The sequence below is a fragment of the Scylla paramamosain genome, chromosome 35 (assembly GCF_035594125.1).
Source record: "Scylla paramamosain isolate STU-SP2022 chromosome 35, ASM3559412v1, whole genome shotgun sequence".
Lineage (NCBI taxonomy): Eukaryota > Metazoa > Arthropoda > Malacostraca > Decapoda > Portunidae > Scylla > Scylla paramamosain.
This window is the reverse complement of record NC_087185.1, coordinates 14,763,143-14,779,422: the sequence shown is the minus strand read 5'-3', so window position 1 is coordinate 14,779,422 and position 16,280 is coordinate 14,763,143.

The following is a 16,280-nucleotide window of genomic DNA, read 5'->3' as shown; positions in this document are numbered from 1 at the left end:
ACTCCCCTCCTCCACTCTCCCTTCCTCTCCCCTCACCCCAAATTCATCCTTCCTCTCCCCTCACCCTTGGTTCCACATCCTTAACCCTCCCCCACTCTCCCCCAATCTTCCCCTCTCTCCCCCGTCACGTCTCTCCGGCCTCTCACTCCAGTCTTCCCTCCCTCCCTCTCTCTGGACTTTCCCCCCTCTCTCTTCTCCCCATCTCTCTCCCGTCTCCCTCGGCCCGTGTTCATTGTTGCGCTACAAGGCACGTCTTCTGAACGTGGAAAGCATTAACAATATGTAGCACAGGTCCCGATGGATTCCCCCAAATGGTCCAATATATATAACTCCAGCATATTGGGTCACATTATCAAGAAAACCTTTCCCCTACCATTCCCTCCCGCCCTGCAAGGAACACTCACCCTTACGAGGTACTGAATATGTGCTACAGTTTCCTTTTGTTTTTTTCAGGGTATGTGTTAATATGCATAATAATATTGGCTGGGATTATCATGTAAGGCTTTCCCCTTCTCGCTCACATCCTGCACCGAACATTTATTTATCCTCGTGTGCGTCTGGCCAAGTGTCACAATTTCTGTTTCTATCCAAGCCTTGCGTTGTTTGGTAATAAATCAGATTATTAAGTTAACCTCCTTTCCACTCACAACCCAAGAGGAACCTTCCCCCTTCGTGACTGTCTCAATGGATACCGCGGTTTATGGGGATTTTTATCGGATGTGTTATTTATTGACATTGTTCTGTACGTAATGTCGTTCAATACGTTTAAAATGAATAAAGAAATACAGTAAATTATAGATGGATTGTTTTAATACTTTAGTTTAATAATAGTTAATAATACGTAAGGTTAGGTAAGGATAAGTTACGTTTTAGCAATTAAACCTCAGCCTTCCACTCTCAACCTGCAGGAATTCATTCACATTACAAGTGTCCTGAATGAATGGTACACTGTTAAGGGTTTCACTGGATGAATCGCAAATTATTTTTAACTTTATTCTTCTCTTTCTTTCCTTCCTTTCTCTCTTCTTTCTCGTTCTTCTTCTTCTTAATAATGAATAAGATAATCATGTCAACTTCCTCCCTTCTAATTCTGATGAGTATGAAGCAATCACACGTACAAGTTCCTGAATGAATATCAGTTTCTAGTTCTCTTTTCTAAGGGTGAATGAATAAGATAATCATGTCAACTTCCTCCCTTCTAATTCTGATGAGTATGAAGCAATCACACGTACAAGTTCCTGAATGAATATCAGTTTCTAGTTCTCTTTTCTAAGGGTGAATTGTTTAACAGCATTGCTTAATGGTATGTTTAATAATGTAACAAGATTATCATGAAAACTTTTCCCCTCCACTTCCAATCTGCAAGAAACAATCGGCCTTACGAGTATCTGAATAAGTGCTACAATATTCCAAGTTTTACGGAGATGGGCTGTTTCATAATATCGCCCATTGTCTTCCGGTACAATGGGCGGGAGTGCCGAGTGCGGGCGTCCTTCTCCTGTGCCATCGCGGAATGTTAGCTGCATGTTGTGTACCAGATCCGCTCAAGTCTCCCTCCATTGAATTCTTAATGCTGGACTTGCGTCTGTGTTCCTGATACGAGTCCTCAGTCCACGCATCGGGACTTACCGAGGCCTGATGGAAACACAGAGGCGGAATTCCAATAGGGTTTAGAAAAATATCAGACATTCGTGTGATTTATTCCAGACGAACGGCGCCACGTGCATCACCTGAAGCACCTGAACCACTGAAGCACATGAACCACTGAAGCACATGAACTACTGAGGCACCTGAACCACTGAACCACTGAGGCGTATGAACCACTGAAGCACAACCACTTACGTAAATTACACCGTGACACCATTAAATTTAAAGTAAACGCGCTATGAATTGTTAGTCTCAACGAATATTTTACCATGCAATTCCTTTTATTTGTAATAGATTTTATTACACACAAAGGAATGTGTGTATATCTCATTTAGTTTTTTTTCTATAAAAGTTAATCACCATAAATTGATTTCATGTAAGATTTAAAACAGCCTCTTATTTAACCTAAAACACTGGAAACTCATTTAGAATGCAAACCCCTTTCCGGACAATTTATTTATGTAAAGGCGCCACGTATTGATTTAACCCTTTCACTGGTAGTCAATCTTTTTCCAGTATCATCTATAAATTTCGACTTATTTTTTGTACTATAGTCTCTTAAATAAGCAGTTCTGTACCTCTGCAAAGATGAAATTAACCTCATATTCCTTTTTTTCTTGAAGTCCAAAACAATTTACTGCAGTGGTCGCAGCGTTGACGAGAGGACGACCATAGTAGTGAACGGGTTAAGCATGATATCTCTTAATTCGCTTTCCCTAATTCTTAAAAAAAAAAAAAAAAAAAAATCCTCTGCCAAGGAAACGCAAGCTATCATTTCTCCCTCTACCTTCACTAAAAAAAAAAAATCTTCCTCTCTCTGTCTCAAGGTAACGTAAGCTAACTACAATTTATCTGTCTTTACCCTTCGCTCACTCATTAAAAATCTTCCTTCCTATCCAGATAACTCAAGCTAAGTGCCATTACTCTCCCTACTAACTACTTTAAAATCAGCAAGATAAAGCAAGCTAACTACCATTTCTCTCTCTTATACCTTCACTAGCTCCTCGAAAATCTTCCTCTCTCAAGATAACGCACGCTAACAACCATTTCTCCTTCTTTACCTTCACTAACTCCTCGAAAATCAGCAAGATCGTAGACAATTCCTTCCTTTCTTTCAAAATAAGGCGAGCTAACTTACTTTACCTTCACTAACTCCTTGAAAGTCACTTAGATCGTGGACAATTTCCCCTCTCCCTCTCCCCCCACTCTGTCCCTCCCTCTCTAGATAACGCAGGGGACAATTAAAAGTCACACTGTGGAATAACTTACGCCACTTTAATACAGTCATTCAATATTAATCTGGGTACAAGACTTTCTCATCGGCGGGCGTCAAAAAATTGAGGTATTACGAGCATCAACTGGTGGGGTGGAGGAGGAGGGAGGAAGAGGGAGCTGTTTTTAACGACGTTGCCGAGTTGCGAACGTGAAACTTTTAAGGATCCTGACTCCCACGCGGGCGGGATTAAATTACGTCATGACCAGACCAACGAAATGACTCGAACCCGAAGGAAGAAAAGACACAGAAATGGCGGCCACTGCAGGAGGAAAGAGACGAGTTGAGCAAGGGAAGAAAGACGAGGAAGAGGAAACTGGGAAAGGAAACGATCAGCAGGACCAGGGGAAAGAAAAATGGGAAGATTGGGTGAAGAGAAGCAATGGAAAAATAGGAAGAGGAATGGATACGATGAGAGAGAGAGAGGAGAGAGAGAGAGAGAGAGAGAGAGAGTGAGAGAGAGAGGAGAGGAGAGAGAGAGAGAGAGAGAGAGAGAGAGAGAGAGAGGAGAGTGTGTGTGTGTGTGTGTGTGTGTGTCACGGTACATAGGTAAATAAACAAAAGTAAACCAATAAAATCCACAAATATAACAAAGCAAAACAAAACAAACAAACAAGCCAAACCAAACATCAGTTACAGCGATAGGGGGATGCTGTTACCATTGTTGTTGTTGTTGTTGATGTTGCTGTTGTTATTGGCGGTGGTGGTGGTGGTACTGTTATTGTTGTTGTTGTTGGAGATGGCGGTGTTGGTGGTGGTAGTGGTGGAAGAAGAGAACATGACAACCTGTGTGCACACTCACACACACACACACACACACACACACACACACACACACCATCAGCTCATGCACCTTTCACCACAACACAAACACAAACACAAAACACGTGGAATATTTAACAATATATCACAAGCCAAGAAGGGAAGGGAGGAACAAGTGACAACCAATGACCACTCCTTGAAGAACCCCACTTTTGTCATCTTATTCTTAACCTCACCTCTTCCTCTTTCTCCTCCGAGCAAACGCCCACAACTTCAGTAGCGGAACGGGAAGAGGTCACGTGTATCGAACCAAGCACCGACTGTCCTCAAGGGCAAGTTTGTGGCCATTGTGCCGAACTGTGAATCAATGCATGGATCAGGGAAGTCGCCAGGGACAGAGAGAGAGAGAGAGAGAGAGAGAGAAGGAGAGAGAGAGAGAGAGAGAGAGAGTGTGTGTGTGTGTGTGTGTTGTGTGTGTGTGTGTGTGTGTGTATTATTCTTATCTATATTTTCGCTCGAACCATTGAAAAAATGTATGTAAACTGCATATATTGTTTTGGAGTGGTCAATAAAATAAATCTCTCTCTCTCTTTCTCTCTCTCTCTCTCTCTCTCTCTCTCTCTCTCTCTCTCTCTCTCTCTCTCTCTCTCTCTCTCTCTCTCTCTCTCTCTCTGTGTGTGTGTGTGTGTGTGTGTGTGTGTGTGTGTGTGTGAATAGGACAGCGAGATGCACTTGATTCAGTTATCAAGAAAAATGCATTTCTGATATTAGCCGAGCACATGAATACAGGAATAAAGCATGGCAGTTCTTTTTTTATGCTTTTTTTTTAATAACGCGCCAGGCAATCGGGGTGAAAGCATTATTTTTTCGTCGGCAACACATCAGCTTATAGTTTATATTCCAAAATTACCTTAACAACGCGTGACAAATAAACTGGAGTAATATCTGTGTTTCACTTCATACTTTCAGTTTCTTTTCAAAACAAGCTTTATGATCATCCTCACTTATACATTAAAAATATCACAGCAACACACTTTTTGCATGTTTCCATTAATTCAACGCAGTAAATATTCAAACGAAATACTCGAGAGGTTTGAAGAAAATGTTTAATTTTTCTCGTAGGTAACAGTACTCTAATTAAGACTAAGAATCGTAATCTATGCAAAATTGTCCTTTCTTTGCCTTCCTTTGTGTTTCTTTCCATGCCAACGAACTTTATAAACCTGAAGAAATAAATGTTTTTCGTTATTTCTTTCCTCGTCTCATGATTTAATCTTTCTCGTGAGTAACAGAACTCAAATTAAGATTAAGAACTGTTATCTATGCAAAATTGTCCTTCCTTTGTGTTTCTTTCCACACCAACGAACTTTATAAACCTGAGTAAATAAATGTTTTTCGTTATTTCTTTCCTCGTCTCATCTTCCTCCTTTACTTTCCTTCAAGGGTTCCGCCTGCTTGCACTCTTCAGCATATAAGAAGCCTTTGTCCAGGCCCCTTTGTGTGTCTTTGTCTGTCTGCGTGTGTGTATGTCCGTCGGTACGTATGAAGGTAAGTAGGTGGGAAGGCATGTGTAGGTATGTATATCTCTGTGTTTGTCTGTCTTTCTGTTTTTGCCTCTGTTTCTCTTTCTTTCTCTCTCTTTGTTGTTTTGTGTCCGTCTGTCTGATTGTCTGTCTGTCTGTTTGATTGTCTGTCTGTCTGCCTGATTGTATCTTTCCATCTGTCTGTTTTTCTGTCTGTTTTTCCTATGTCTGTCTGTATGTTTTTCATATGTCTGTCTATTTTTTTGTTTTTCTAACTGTCTATCCGTCTCTCTCTATCTCTCTCTCTCTCTCTCTGGTTATCACAAATACAAGCAACCGAAGCCTATAATCTTAACAGCCCTTCTCGCCTCCTCCTCAAGATTACATCGAAGAATTTGTATAATTATTGAGAGAACACGAATACTTCTCTTCATTCGCGTCTGCCAATGTCTTTCCCAATATTGTGTGTATCGATTCTCCTTTCTTTAATCATATTGCACTGCCGGTAGTGTGTGTGTGTGTGTGTGTGTGTGTGTGTGTGTGTGTGTGTGTGTGTGTGTGTGTGTGTGTGTGTGTGTGTGTGTGTGTGTGTGTGTGTGTGTGTGTGTGTGTGTGTGTGTGTGTGTGTGTGTGTGTGTGTGTGTGTGTGTGTGTGTAAAAGAAAGGGGAGTAAGGAAAAGGCAATGAGAGAGAGAGAGAGAGAGAGAGAGAGAGAGAGAGAGAGAGAGAGAGAGAGAGAGAGAGAGAGAGAGAGAGAGAGAGAGAGAGAGAGAGAATAAGTAGGGAAAAGAGGTAGATAAATTAAGTTAGAGGAGATAGCCTGTAATCTTCAGTGAGAGATGAAAAGGTACAGACATTAATTCTTTATCCTGAACAACACTAAAGTATAACATTAACTCTGACATATTGTATTGAAAAGTTTAAACAAAATCACCTTTAGTCACTCACACGCTACGATTACAGTCTTCACTTACTCTAACCGAACATCCAATGACTGCGTGAAGATGGAGGACTGTCAAGAGTGAATAAGTGAACGGAGGAGAAGGATTCAAGTTTTGAAACACTTCTGCACCGAACCTCCACTACATTCCAAAGGTTCTAGTTGGAGCTACACGGGATTTTAAGGGTGTTTTCACGATTCAAGTGACAGATTAACAATATTTCTACATAATGAACAGGAAAAACACTCTTGAGAACCCGGCTAGTCATCTCTGTGGCCTTTGAAAATAGTCGTGATGAAAGAGCGAAGCGTTTCTGAAGAAGGGAGAAGAAGGGAGAAGAAGGATCCAAGAGGGGGATAAAGGTATAAGAGAATTTACCATGGCTTACAAAATTTCATCATTCAGGGAGAGAGAGACAATTTACTCTAATTTAATATCTGGCGACTACATGAAATTTGAAAGTCATCAGTAGTGAACAGGGTAAAGGAGAGACAAAAAGGAACCGGGACACAGGAGAGGTTACCGTGGCCTCTACCATTACATCATCGCAGGACTAAGACAGAGTAATTTAGTATACTTTCAACATATGGTGACTTCATTTAGTTTAGAAGTCGTCAGTAGTAACCAGGCCATTGGAGACACAAGAAGGCAGGGAACAGGGAGGCAGGAGAGGCTACCACGGCCCCCAGCGTTACATCATAGCAGGGAGTAAGAGAGACAGTTTCCCCGAAGCCGCACACTGAGCCACTAATGCAAAAACTCCGCTATGGCAACTCAAGCACGCACTCCAGACACTCAAGCACGCACTCAACTCACTCAAGCACGCAATCCGCACGTACTGGGGCAAGCAAACGTGAGGTACACATTTAGACAAGATAAAAACATAATGTGCATATCATCTCTCACGGAAGGATAATGTGTGTGTGTGTGTGTGTGTGTGTGTGTGTGTGTGTGTGTGTGTGTGTGTGTGTGTGTGTGTGTGTGTATGTGTGTGTGTTACTTGTGACTATAGTAAGAATGAGAGTGCAAGAGGAAAAAAGGAGCGGAGGTAGAGTGTGTGAGGTAGTTGCTGTTAGTAGTAGTAGTAGTAGTAGTAGTAGTAGTAGTAGTAGTAGTAGTAGTAGTAGTAGTAGTAGTAGTAGTAGTAGTTGTTGTTGTTGTTGTTGTTGTTGTTGTTGTTGTTGTTGTTGTTGTTGTTGATGTGTGTGTGTGTGTGTGTGTGTGTGTGTGTGTGTGTGTGTGTGTGTGTGTGTGTGTGTGTGTGTGTGTGTGTGTGTGTGTGTGTGTGTGTGTGTTCAATAACAGAAAGCAATCAAAACCTGGTTCTCACACACTGATAAATATATGAATGACGACAGGGGACAGCAAGGTTGAGGTGTTCAGGAGCTGTCTTGCGTGGCTCAACAGACATTTCGCAGTCTTCCTTCTTTATTTATATATCTATCTATTTACTCATTCATTCACTTACTTATTTACTTATCTATCCATTCATCTTCTGCATCTTTAACCATGAAGTACTTTGCATGCTGCCATAAAAAACACTTATATTTTTCAAAACATCGAAATTTTTAACTATGGTTTTTTTATTCTGTTTGGGGACCGTCGCCTCACTGGGTTTTTCTTTTTCTTCTAATTGTTGCCCTTCGTCTGTACCCCTCCTACACACAAACACAAACACACACACACACACACACACACACACACACACACACACACACACACACACACACACACACACACACACACACACTATATCAGGTTACTAAGACATACATAGGCAATCTTTATTCATTTTCTCTCACCTCCCATAGGATATTCCGACATGAACTTTCTGTAACCCTTCGTCAGGCCTGTGGGAGCAAGGTCACGAAATGCCACGAGAGGAGGAAGAACCCAGAAGGCCCAACTCCTCCTCCTCCTCCTCCTCCTCCTCCTCCTCCTTCTCTTCCTCCTCCTCATTTTCTTTGGATAAAAATACTAACCCGAAAAACTATTATTTTTATCATTCTTTTCTACGACTCAGTGTTTGTACTCATCTCTCTCTCTCTCTCTCTCTCTCTCTCTCTCTCTCTCTCTCTCTCTCTCTCTCTCTCTCTCTCGTGGGGGAAAGAGAGGATAAGATGTGACGTGAAACAGAAATGAGGAAAGGAAAGGAAAGGAGAAAGAGAATGATGACACGGACGAGGAAGTGGAAAGAATGAGGGAAACCAGGAAGTGAGGAGATGGGGCAGGAAAGAAGGAAGGAAGGAAGGAAGGAAGGAAGGAAGGAAGGAAGGAAGGAAGGAAGGAAGGAAGGAGGGAAGGAAGGAAGGAAAGAAGGAAGGAAGAATGACAAAATATAAACACAAAAGGAGGAAGAACAAGCGAGTGAAAACAGGAGGTAGCATGAAAAAAGTGGAGAGAGAGAGAGAGAGAGAGAGAGAGAGAGAGAGAGAGAGAGAGAGAGAGAGAGAGAGAGAGCGCCACTGACTGCCAAGATGGATGAGCAGTGTCATTATTTGAAGCAGCGAGGCTTTCCGTCTGGGATATAATGAGCTTTTAATAGACGTGGCTAGCGTGTGAGCTTCGCGGCGGCAATACCTGTTCGGTGAGACTCGTTTTCTTTCACCGTACTGTGGCCCGTATACAGAAACGCTTTACTCTCTCGCCACGACTATTTTCAAAGACAATAGAGACGATCAGCCGAGTTTGAAAGAGTGTTTCTTCTGTTTGGAATGTAAAAATCTTATTAATTCGTCATTTTAACCATAAAAACACCGTTAAAAACATGCGTAACTTCAACTACACTGTAGAACCTTTTGAGTGTAGTGGAGATGTGGATCAGAAGTGTTCCAGAATATGGTCGTGATTGCAATAGTGTCGGCGTGAGTGGGTGAAGGAGGTGGGTGTCTTACAAGGGCCCTGTTATGCTGCGACTGTCCCACATAATCTTTTGATATTTTTTTTTCTGTTCTTTGTCTTGTCCCGCTTTTGTTTCTCCTTGTTTGCGTGTTCTAGTTTTATTGTTGTGTTCTCCTTGACAGGTTACATTGTTATGCATGTTAACAGGCTTCCTCCTCCTCCTCCTCCTCCTCCTCCTTCTCTTCCTCCTCATCTTCATCTTCCTCGCCCTTCCTCTCTTTGTGGTTTCTTTCTTCACGGTGTTCTCGCTGACAGAATACGTTCTTATACTTCCACGGCCACTTAGCTGACTATGCAATTTTCTCTGAAGTGTAAAGGAGTCTTTGCAAAAACTGGGGAAAAAAAAACGGGGTTACAAAAATATACTCACTTACTTATTACTTCTGCTCCCAGTTAGTTCTCGCTGACAGAATACGTTTTAATGCTCCCACGGCCACATGTTCTTAGTGTACTGTGCAAGAACAAAAAATAGGGCTACAAAAATATAATTCACCATAATTTTCGTTCACTTAAAAAAAATTTCTGCTCATTCAAAAAACGGATTACAGAAAAGAGGGCTACGAAATACAATCCAACATAATTCTCGCTCACTCAAAAAAAAATAAATAAATAAATAAGATAAATAAATAAATAAAAGGAAATAAAAAATATTGAGTAATGAAGGATTGTAATGGGATCAAGCAATTTAATTAAGATGTTCCGATGCTCCTGTGTTACGACATCTGAGAATCATGGGTACGCTAAAAAACAAAAACAAATAAAAAAGAGTTTCAGAGTTCCTGTTTGCTCGTCTTCTCTTCACCTTCCTCCTTCCCATCCTGGTCTTGCATTGCCTCCTCCTCCTCCTCCTCTCTCAGCTCTTCCTCCTCCTCGCTTCAGAGCAACACTTGAATGAAGGTAAGCTGCGATATTTACAAACTGTTTCCTCCTCCCACGCTGCTTTTCCAGACCCTCGAGTTGGATCATTCACTGGAAGATTCGCCATCGGAAACTTGGTATTCAACTTTTAATTTCCGGTACTTGTCTATGTTCCTCTCTCTCTCTCTCTCTCTCTCTCTCTCACTCTCTCTCTCTCTCTCTCTCTCTCTGGAATAAACTCTCACACTATCCTTCTTTCACCTTTTTTTTTTTTCCTGTATTCCACAACGTTTTCTTTGCTTTTTTTTTTTTTTCAATTGTTTATTCAATTCCGTGCTTAATTTCCTTTCCACCAAGCAAGGCGTACGAAGTTTCAAGGTCAGTGCTGCATCAAATTAAAATGACATTCAACACCCGACTAAATTTCACTGTGATATTTGATGACGTTCAAAGTATGTGTACTTCTCTTACATGCACACTCTCTCTCTCTCTCTCTCTCTCTCTCTCTCTCTCTCTCTCTCTCTCTCTCTCTCTCTCTCTCTCTCTCTCTCTCTCTCTCTCTCTCCCTCAGGTCACTATTTTTGGGAGTTTATTTTTTGACCTCCCTTGTTTTGATTTTTTGACTTGTTCTTACATTCCATTCATTTTTTTTTTCCCGCAGTTTACTTTTTTTTTATGTTTACAAGTGTCTATCTCTTTCCCTTTTTTTTTGCCATTTCATTCTATTGTTTGTTTTCTAATCGAGAATTTGGTTTATTTATCTTTTTTTTTCTTTTCTTTCTCTTACTTCCATATTCTAGTCATGCTATTTATTCTCATTTACTTAATTTTCTATTTCTCGTGTGTTTTAATTTTTTTTTTACCAGTATTTCATTCAATGGCTTGTTTTTCTTATCGACAATTTAGTTTATTATACCGTTTAATTCATTTTATTTTCTCTCCTCCCTTTCACTTTCATATTCCAGTAATGTTATTTACTCCCACTTACTCTCTCTCTCTTTCTAGTTACAACTTCTTCCATTTTAAAAATTGCGATGCATGTTGCACGCGCAGAAACGAGAAAATGAAACTAATAAATAAATAATCACCTTCTCCATTTATGAAAATAGTTCAGAGGGAAAAGTTTGAAAAGTATGATTTCCCTCGAGGCGGAAGAGAAACATGAAACCACACCATCATCCATCCGATCTTAGCCAGGGAAGAGGGAAAACAGGAAGGTAGAGGAGAGGAAATAAGAGGATATAAAAATGAAAATAAGACGGTGAGAAAATAGTACTAGAAAAGGGAAAATAGCAGAGGAAAGAAAGGAAAACAGGAGAAGAAAAAGAAAATAGGAGGGTAGAGTAGAAAAGGAAAAAAAATAGGAGGGTGGTAAAATAGATGAAGTGAGAAAATAGAGAGGGGAGAAAAGGGAAAGTAAGAGAACAAAAGGGGAAATAGGAAGGAAGGAAGGAAAATAAGAGAAGGAAATAGAAAAAGGAAGGCAGAAGACGAAAAAGGAGACAGGAAGGTATAAAAGGAAAAATAAGAGAATAGAAAAGAGAAAATAAGAGGAGAAAATTGAAATGGGAGGGCAGAAGAAGAAAACAGAAGATAGGAAGGTAGAAAAGGAAAACAGGAGTACAGAAAAGGAAAAATAATAGTAGAAAAGGGAAAAAATTGGAGGGTGAGGAAATGAGGATATAACAGAAAAAACAGGAGGAGAAAAGAAAAAAATATATAAGAAAAGGAAAAGCAAGAGAAACGAAAAAAGACAAATAAGGGAAGAAAACAGAAAAAAAGAGAAAAGGGAAAACAGGAACGTGGAAAAAGAAAACAGAGAAGAAATATATTGAAAAGGTCAGGTACACTTTCAATGACACTAGGACTGTGAGAGTATAAACGTCACGATTAAGAAAAGTACACCACACATCTTGGACAGGGGGACAGTAGGAAACAACTGGCAAGAAAAAGTAGAGAAAAGGTCGTAGTATTAAATTAAACCAGTGATATGAGAGTGTTAAGCTTGCAATAAAAAAAAGGTCACTGGGTCACGAAAAGTAAGGAAACATAAAGAAGAAGAAGGTCAAATATCAGCAGTGCCTTAACTAATCCTAGTGAGTGACAGAAAGAGCATAACTAATCTCAATAAAGCATAAGGGTTCACGAAGGAAAACGAAGGAGAAAAGGTGCTATAAAAAAAGGTGGAGGAAGGTCAGCAGTGCCTTAAATGACTTTGGGAATGATGAGAAAGGAAAAAAAAATCACTAAAAACATTAAAAAAAATAATATCGTACCAAGGACGCAGCAAAATAACAGATAAAAATAAATAAAGGTCTTTTGAGTATTACCTGGTTTTTAGCCGACAGGAGAAAACAGGGAATCAGAAAGAGAGAGAGAGAGAGAGAGAGAGAAAGAGAAAGAAAGGAAGTAATAAAAGTTGAATAAGGTCAGCTGGGCGGGGCGGGATTGACACAAACATGAAAGGTCAGCGTTTGTGTTTCGTTTCATTCTTTTCCGGGACCCCTTTTTTTCCAATCCGCGTCGCCTTTTCCGCTGGTTGATTACTGTTTACCGTGATTCGTGAAGGCCGTGCCGTGAGTCAATACTGCCCCTGTGTTGATCAAAAATTCCTCTGGTGATGAAATGCCATGAATTCTCTCGACTCTACTCAATAAACTCTGCTACGATTACTCTCTCTGCTTTATATATTATTCTTTAAGCATGCCTACACACACACACACACACACACACACACACACACACACACACACACACACACACACACACACACACACACACACACACACACACACACACACACACACACACACACACAATACGTAAGCAAACAATAAAAAATATCTGTTCATTAAGTCCTTAATTTCCACTCTCACTCAATAAACTAGTTCAAGGTCTCTCTCTCTCTCTCTCTCTCTCTCTCTCTCTCTCTCTCTCTCTCTCTCTCTCTCTCTCTCTCTCTCTCTCTCTCTTTCTACACATTATTATTTTCAAAACACAAGGCACAACCAAGTCATCTACAACAGCAAAAAACATCTTTGGCTGTTAAATAACTTGAATTTTCACTTCCAGTTGATAAAATGCGCCACGATTTCTTTCTTCGTTTTTTTTTACTTTTTTACTTTTATAAAAAAAAAAAACACATGCAAGAAAAAATAATAAAGAAAAAACAATAAAAAGTGCACACTAGATTTCATGTAAAGAAAAGCGGTGATTTCTATAAAATTTCAGAGCAGCTTTTTTTTTTTCTTTCCAACCGCGACTTGACACGAAAGTAAGAATTTGAGAGAGAAAAAAAAAAAAAAAACACGTATGAGAATTCAAGTGAGAAAATACAGCAATGCCTGCGTGATTTCAGTGCAATTTCTCTGCTTATTCATGACCACCGCCCCCTAAAACAAAAACAAAAACAAAACAAAAAACATGGAAAGATATGCCCAGCAGCGCCTTTGGGAGAGAAACAACGATTCCTATATAATTCCAATACATTTTTCTTTAAACCCTTGAATAAAAAACAGGAGAGAGCAGTTATGGGTGAGGCGTGAGGGTAGCGACCACAGCCTGGCGCCCTTACCACCTTCCTGTTGTGCAAATAACCCCCAAAAAAGCGGTAATAACGCAAAAAAGTGCTGGAAACACTCATTAAATTAGTGCATTGCTCCGGAGCGCCTTGGCATACCCTGTGATTACGTAGGAGTTATGGGCGGTGAGTTTAGATGCGCCGCCGTAACTTGGCCAGGTTGTGTTGCGTTACAGGAGGCAGGAGGCACAGAAGGGAGGGAAGAGAGAGAGAGAGAGGGAGTATTACAGGTATTCTGGGAGATCTTCGCCCCTCTATACCTGTCCTTTTTTTCTGCACTGGACATCTCCCTCCCGTGTTCAAAATGCTCAACTAATGTTCGGGGCCCCCTCTCTCCTCTGCTCTTTTATATCTTCCTTTCTCTCCCGTTCCTTCCTTCCTTTGCTTTGCTTTTCTCTCCCCTTCTGTGTTTTTTTCTTGTTTCCTTATTTTCTCTTTTGTTTCCTTTCTTCTTTACCTTCTCTCTCTCTCTCTCTCTCTCTCTCTCTCTCTCTCTCTCTCTCTCTCTCTCTCTCTCTCTCTCTCTCTCTCTCTCTCTCTAACCACGTCACTCGCTCACTAATGACATCAGTAATGACAAAGAAACGCCCCTGATTTTTGAGTCGGACGCGGGCAACTCCTGAAGAAGTGAGCATAATTGTCTGAGGAGAGGCATCAAGTGTCTCTTCAAGGGAGCGACGCCTCACCTCTGCCTGATTTCGCCTTTATTTTTCCGTCATTGTCCTTCAAGAGAGATTGTTAACGCGGGCCATTTCCACAAGACTCGTCAGTGAAAGTGTGAAAGTGCGGGAAGGGGGTAAGACAGGAGGAGGTAGGAAAAAATGAAAGGTGAAAGGGAAGAGAGAGAGCAGAGAAGTGTAGGAGGATGAGAGGTAAGAGGAGAAGGAATAAAAAGGAAGCCTAAACAGCAACAGACACTGAGGTTCTTACTAGGCTGTTTGGGTAACTATTCTACGCTATTAGTGACAAAGACAGGATAGTACAGAAAGGAGGAGGAGGAGGAGGAGGAGGAGGAAGAGGAGGAATACAAAGGAATACAAAGGAATACAAAGGAAAGCCAAACAGCAACAAACCTTTTGGTCCTTGCAAGGCTGTTTGGTAACTACTTCTAACTAGCTACAGTGAAGAGAGACAGGACAGCATAGCAGAAGGCTCCTCCCCACCCACCACTCCCTCCAGCTTGCGCTGGCATGGAAATAGTTGGGAAAAGTACCATGCAGTATGGAAAAACTGACATGGAAATTTTCATAGGAAAGGATGAAAGGAAGTTCTACTATTCACCCTACGGTGAACTCTATACGCCTATCTGAAAGTTAATACAAGTTATATTAAAACTGTTGAATAAGAGTTTAAATAGTGAATTTAGTAATTATTCGGACAAGAAGAGAGCTTGTTGGGGATTTGCTTTTAAATATTTGTCTATTTTATTTTTGAATGATTCAATAGTATTGCTGTTTACAATTTCGGCAGGAATTGAGGAGGAGGAGGAGGAGGAGGAGGAGGAGGAGGAGGAGGAGGAGGAGGAGGAGGAGGAGGAGGAGGAGGAGAACAACAACAACAACAACAACAACAACAACAACAACAACAACAAAAACAACAACAACAACAAAGTTATACCACAAGAATGTTGCAGACACACACACACACACACACACACACACACACACACACACACACACACACACACATACACAGAACACACCCAAACAGAACACCAGAACCTAACATCTGAGAGGAAACCCGCACATTACGGAGGATAACAGACGCTGCACTGAATCGGGAAAGGAAGCGATGGCGGAAAAAATAGACAACCTTGAAAAAAAATAATAAAATGAATAAATAAATAAAAAGGCATTCGCTTCACCTATTCCTCCGCAGTTCAACTTAGTTATATTGAGTGTTTTCCTCCTCACACCTGCGCCATATTGGAACACGTCACGGGCAGGACAAGCAAGACAAGACGATGTGAGTTATCTTATTTTTTTCCCTCCGCCAAACTCCTCTCGCAGTGACAAGATACAAGGAGCGATCTTCAGGCGATAAAGTGCAAGTCATGCTCAAAAGTATATCTATTTTTTTCCCATCAGCTGGAAATTGAGAAGTGAAGGAAAAATATGAAAGCGACAGTCAGGTAACTAGAAGGAAAAGGAGGAACTGAAGGAGGAGAAGAAAGAGGAGGTATAGAATAAAAGATGAGGCAGCCAGAGGGAGAAAGAAGTTGAAAGAAGGAAGAAGGGAACGTGGTGCAGGAGGAGGAGGAGGAGGAGGAGGAGGAGGAGGAGGAGGAGGTGGAGTAGAAGAAGGAAGAACAGAAAGAGAAAGTGAATCAGAGAGAGAAAAAAAAGAAACAAAGACAAGTATTATGAAATATGAAACTAATTAATTTCACACACGCACGCAAGAACACACCCACCCACACACCCACCCACCCACACCCACACACACACACACACACAAGAACCCTGCCAATGAGCACATATGTAAACACCAACCAGCACTGACACAAACACACTACAAGGAATAAACGACGGGTGGCATTCCTGACCCAGATTTGTGGCTACTGACAAGGTTTTCTGGAGTGGAAGTTTTACCACACCATTTATCGAGCAGGGCGTGAAATATAGGCAATAGCAGCGTGTTTCGAGGGACAGACGCATTGAATCCACCTTCTTTTTTCCCTCCCTTTTTGTTGATCGTTTCCAGCCGAGGTGTTGCGAGTGACGAAGACCCGCAGTGAGGCACAGGCGGGTCCCGGCAGATCAATGGGCCGCAGACAGACAGACGGAATGACAGGC